Here is a 6,011-nt window from a genome sequence, read left to right as displayed (position 1 = left end):
GTTGCTGCAGATGGCAAGATTTCATTGTCTATGTGCCACCTCTTTATCCATTCATCTCTCCGTGGACACGTGGGTCGTGTTTTCTTACCCATTCAGCCACCCTGTGACTTTTGATTGGAGAATGAATTCATTTACATTTAAACTAATTATTGATAGGTCTATAGTGATTGCCATTTTATTATTTCTTCTTCCTCCTCCTCTTCCTCCTCCTCTTCCTCCTCCTCTTCCTCCTCCCCTTCCTCTTTCATTCCTTCTCCTACTCCTCCCCCACCCCCCCCACATTTTCTTCTTGTCCCTTTAACATTTCTTGTGCTACTGCTTTGGTGATGATGAATTCCTTTAGCTTTTTCCTATCTGCGAAATTCTTTATCTGTCCTTTGATTCTAAATGACAGTTTTGCTGGGCAGAGTAATCTTGGTTGTAGGTCCTGGCTTTTAATCTCTTTGATTATTTCCTGCCAATTCCTTCTGGCCTGCAGAGTTTGTGTTGAGAAATTGGCTGACAGTTTCTGGGAGCTCCCTTGTAGGTAACTAACTGCTTTTCTCTTGCTGCTTTTAGGATTATCTGTGCGTCTTTAACCTTTTAATTATGTCGTGTCTTGGTGTGGCCTCTTTGGGTCCATCTTGTTTGGGACTCTCTGTGCTTTCTGGGCTTGTATGTGTATTTCCTTTGCCAGGTTAGAAAGGTTTTCCGTCATTATTTTTTCCAGTAGATTCTCAAGTCCTTGCTCTCTCTCTTCTCCCTCGGGCGCCCCTAAGATGTGAATGTTGGTATGCTTGATGTCGTCTCGCAGGCCCCTTAGACTATCCCGGGAATTCTTTTTTCTTTTCGCCGTTCTGATTGGGTGTTTTCTGATACCTTCTATTCCAAATCGCTGTGTTGCTCTTCTGTTTCATCTAGTCGACTACTGATTCCATCGAATGCAGTCTTTCTTTCAGTTAACATATTCTTCATTTCTGACTGGTTCCCTTTTATGCTTTCCATCTCTATTCTTATGTTTTTTATCTCTTTAAGCTCTGAGTTCATCTTGTCTACCTCTAGATTCATTGAGCATCCTTATAACCCGTGTTGTGAACTCTGCATCTCTTCGATTGCTCGTCTCCATTTCGTTGAGTTCTTTTTCCGGGGCTTCGTTCTGTTCTCTCACGTGCTAGTCGACTACTGATTCCATCGAATGCAGTCTTTCTTTCAGTTAACATATTCTTCATTTCTGACTGGTTCCCTTTTATGCTTTCCATCTCTATTCTTATGTTTTTTATCTCTTTAAGCTCTGAGTTCATCTTGTCTACCTCTAGGTTCATTGAGCATCCTTATAACCAGTGTTGTGAACTCTGCATCTCTTCGGTTGCTCGTCTCCATTTTGTTGAGTTCTTTTTCCAGGGCTTCGTTCTGTTCTCTCACGTAAGACGTGCTCTTCTGTCTCCCCGTAGGGCTCTTAAGTCTCCCCATCTTAGTCGAGTGGCTTTATGTAGTAGGAGTGCTGTGGGGCCCCTTGGCACAGACCTGAGAGGGTTCCAGCTGCAGGCCAAGTTCGGCCACAGCCCGTGTACCTCCGGGGCCACGTGGTAATAGTTACCAAGAATCCACATATGGCTGCCACCTGTGCTGGGCTTATAGGTACCTCAAGAGGCCAAGCTAGAAACTGAGGCCAGCTGCGGGGCCTGGGGTACAGGGCTCAGCAAGAGGTGCAGGGCACACCGAGGCCAGGTGCTGCTGCTTTGGGTTTTTGGAGCCTTTGAGAGATTTTGGGAGCGTTTGCAGCCATTGCCAAGACAGCCTGTTTTTATGGAATAAACCACTGGAAGCAGCTTGGCTGCGTCCACAAGTTGAGAGAGGCGGGGTCTAAGGGAATCACCTGGGAGGAGCCACCTGTGTTATCTAGTTTGATGGCGACGCAGCTATGGCAGCGCCTGGGTCTGCACGCTGGGCAGGGGAGGGCCCAGCAAAGGAGCAATGGATACTGCCAGCACTTCTGTCCTGGAGAAAGCCGCCCCTCCAGCCTTGCCCTGAATCCCGACAGCTCAGCGCCTCCCCGAGTGTCCCTGGTGCTCTCTGGGCAGCCGCCCCGGTGCTGGAGCTCAGAGCGAGCGAGTCCATCAGTGAGCAGTGGGTAAGGCCGGGCACGGGCCCTTTAAGAGGCACTGTATTCTTTTCTCCCTGGTTCTTTTTTATGTTTTCCATCTGTTTTTATGTTTGTTATCTCTTTGTTAAAGTTCCCATTGAGTTCATCTACTCTTCCCCTAATTTCACCGAGCATCTTTATAACCCAGGGGTCCCCAACCCCCAGGCCGTGGACTGGTACCGGTCCTGGCCTGTTAGGAACCGGGCGCACGGCAGGAGGTGAGCGGCAGGCGAGCGAGCAAAGCTTCATCTGTATCTGCAGCCGCTGCCCAGTGCCGGCATCACCGCCTCAGCTCCCGCTTGCATCATTGAGCCTTAAGACTCTCATAGGAGCACTGACTCGGGGTGCCACAAAGGTTGGGGACTGCTGTGACAACCAGTGTTGTGAACTCTGCATCTGGGAGGTTGCTGGTCTCCATTTCGTTAGGTTCTTTTTCTGGAGCTTCGTTCTGTTCTTTCATTTGGGACATGTTGCTTTGTCTCCCCCTTTTGGCGGCCTCCCTGTGCTTGTTTCTATGTATTCAGTAGGGCTGCTATGTCTCCCAGTCTTAGGAGAGTGGTTGTGCGTTGTAGGTGTCCTGGGTGGTCCAGTGATGCAGTGTCCTTGGCCACCTGAGCTGGGTGCTTCAGCTGTGTTCCTTGTGTGGGTTATAGGTTCCCTCCTGTTGTAGCTGAGCCTTAGTTGCTGTTGGCACATTGATGGGGGGGATTGACCCTCGGGCTGATTGGCTGTGAGCAGGGGAGGAGCTGCCGGCAAGCTGAACCCATGGAGCCAGATTCACATTAGCAGAGCTCTGGTGCCTGCCCACTCCGCTCTTTGGGTGTGTTGTTTGTGGAGGTGGTTGGGTGGTGGTCTGGTGTGGTCTGAAGCTGGCCACCAGGTGTGTTGGTTTGAGGCCTCTTGCGAGGGGGCAGGCCAAGGTCAGCCACTGCCTGTGACCTAGGTGTGGTCTGAAGCTGGCCACCGGGTGTGTTGGTTTGAGGCCTCTTGGGAGGGGGCAGGCCAAGGTCAGCCATGTGTGGGTTATAAGTTCCCTCTGTTCGGCGTATTCTGTCTTTAGACTTGATGCCATGTTGTCTAAGATACTCATGACCTGCCTGTGACCTGCCCGGGTTCTTGAAGAATATTTAAAATGTTTTTTTCAATAGTAGTTTAACTGTTGCACCTGTGCTAGCATGCTAAGTGAAGTGACCTATTGAATTGTAATACTGGGGAATGGCCATTAGGTGGTGATAAAACACAAGCTTCTTGGTAGAGTGTCACTGTCCCAGAAGTCCCCCCGCCATACAGTGTGTACAATTTAGGGCACTGTTGAAATCAGAAGGTTGGCATAAGGTATTGTCAGCCAGACAGGGAAAATGAACACACAAAACCTCCACACCAATTGGTCAATTAATTAGTGTGTCATTTATAAGGCTTTTATCCAGGATCATTTATTTGGGGCAAAATGCTGTGCATTCTTCAAAGCCATTAAAACCAATAATCGGTTGTTTGGATTTCACACCTTTACATTCCACAGGAGGGTCTGAACTCAGTCAGCAATTGATTACCTACTGACAATTTTGATAACACACAGGATCTTCTATTAGCCTATAAATGGTTCTAGCTCCTCACAGAAGTATCAAGAGAACCCCAATTCCCTAAGTGGCTGAGTGTCCTTCCCTGTTTCAAGCCTTTTAGTCATAATAAAACATATGTCCAAATATTTGTAAATATCCTCCTGATCCTCACAAAAGTATTCCTTTAATTGTTGTCTAAGATACTCGGCTTTTTTACTATTTCTTTTGGAAGGACTTTTCGGTAAGTAAAAGACGATTTGCAAAATCTTTGACATATATCAGTAGGTCCGGTTGTTTTCTAGAAGTAGAGATCCGGAAGTTGTTTGAAGGCACGGCAGTGCTCTCGGGGCTGGAATATTCAGATTGTAAAGGGCTGGGTCGAGTGTGTGTGAGTAGCATGGTCGGGTTATGAGTGTCAGGGACAAATGGCGGGGGTTGAGGGGACTCATAAAAGCACAGGAGTGAGACGCCTTCTGTCACTGGCTCACGTGGGTGGATCACACTCGCAGTTTGAGATTAAAATGAGGCTGCTGGTTATTGTGCTTTGTAGTATTTTTATTCGCTAACATCTGTGGGGCGCCTGCTATGCGTCAGGCTCTGTGCTGAGGGCTTCGCATCATCCCTACTATAACCCGATAAGGTGGCCGCCACCCTCTTTCTACAGATAAGGAAACTGAGGTTGGGGTGGGGAGGGGCGTTCAGTTCAGTAGTGTGTAAGGTCACACAGCCCGAAAGTGGCCAAGGCTGGGACTCAGATCTCCCAGTGTCCCACTCCAAAACCTGGACCAGCCTTCCCAGCAAACCTTTCCTCTCTGTCCTTGACCATGGCTGCGCCCCCTGGACAGTGCCTGGTGGGCAGTGGGCAGTGTGTGCCCGGACCTCAGTGCGCCTCCCTCCGGGCCGTCTCTGTTCGGTGTATTCTGTCTTTAGACTTGATGCCATGGTCAGGATGTTTGCGCCTTGGGGTAAGGTGACCAGCCCTTCTTGGCTGTGATCCATTATGTGCTGGTTTCTTAGGTGAATTATCAGAGGGCAGTTCTTCGTTCCTTCTTTCTCAAGTTCTTGGGCTGCTTGCTGTGGCTGCCACCAGTTATAGAGGGAATGGAACCACTGTCTACAGCCCACAGTGCTCTAGAAATTGGTCAGTGGCTTCAGATCCAAAATCTTAGATTGTAGCGAAAAAAACAAAAAAAACAAAAAAACTAAAAATTGTCCTCTGCCTTTTGCAGTCTGGTTGACCTTGGATGTGTCCCACTTAGCAGTGCCAAAGGACACTTCCGGGCTTTGCTGTCAGTTGCTGCCCGATGACCCGCCGGGGTAGTAACCAGCTCCTCATGGTATTTTTAGCCGAGAGGATGGTTCCTTCAGGCTCCTAGCGGGGGATGATTTAATGAACTCTTAGTCCTAGAACATGGACTGTGGTTTTCTTTCGTAGCAGATCAGGTTTCTCTGTGGTCCTTTTATAAAAACAAATTAGTTTTCTTTATCTACCCTTGGAAAGAAACAAAAGTTACCTAGGGAGGAAGATAAAGCTCATACTAAAAACATTACGCTGATAATTTCTCTTTAAAGTCAGCAAAAATAAAGTGGAGAAGTACAACCTGGTTTTATTTTCATCTAAGGAGCAGAGATATCTTTTTCTAGCTTTTAATTAGACTCATAAAGATTTAAGCCTTAGAATACTGTTAAGTCAAAGGCACTACAAAGATACCTTGATGGTATTTCAGAGTGGTCCTGAAAGGCTTTCTATGGTATGAGATTCTGTGCTTTTTGTTTTTGTTTTTATTCCATAAGTCATATATATTTATCAACTTTGTAAAAGAAAATACAGATAAACAAAAGGGTAAGAATAAAATCCATAATCTGTCAACCCAGAAATAACCATTATTATCATCATAATGTATTTTCCACACCATTTTTCTCCATAGAGTTATTTCTCTAGTTATAATGCTAGAAATACTGTTTGGAGATTTTATTTTTGTCACCCTAGACTCTGAATATTTCCTCATGTAAATCAAATATTCTTCAGCGACATCATATCTAATGCCCACATGACATTCTGTATTGTATAAATGTACCGTGAAATTTTAAAAAATCTGCTGATGTTGGACTTTTAGATTGACTTTTTCAGATTATAGACCAGGCTGCAGGGAACATCCTTGTGATAACCTTCTTCACGTGTTAATTCCTTGGGAGGACCTCCTGGAGGCAGAATTATTTGCGAGATCAAAAGCATGCAAATTTCTTAGGTAATTGTTTGAATTCGCCTACACTTTTAATTCATTTGCTAATTTGAGAGATGAAAGCTATTTCAAGGTACAGGTCTTTAC

This window comes from Pteropus alecto, unplaced genomic scaffold (genome assembly GCF_000325575.1).
Source record: "Pteropus alecto unplaced genomic scaffold, ASM32557v1 scaffold97, whole genome shotgun sequence".
Lineage (NCBI taxonomy): Eukaryota > Metazoa > Chordata > Mammalia > Chiroptera > Pteropodidae > Pteropus > Pteropus alecto.
Note: the sequence above shows the minus strand (reverse complement) of the source record.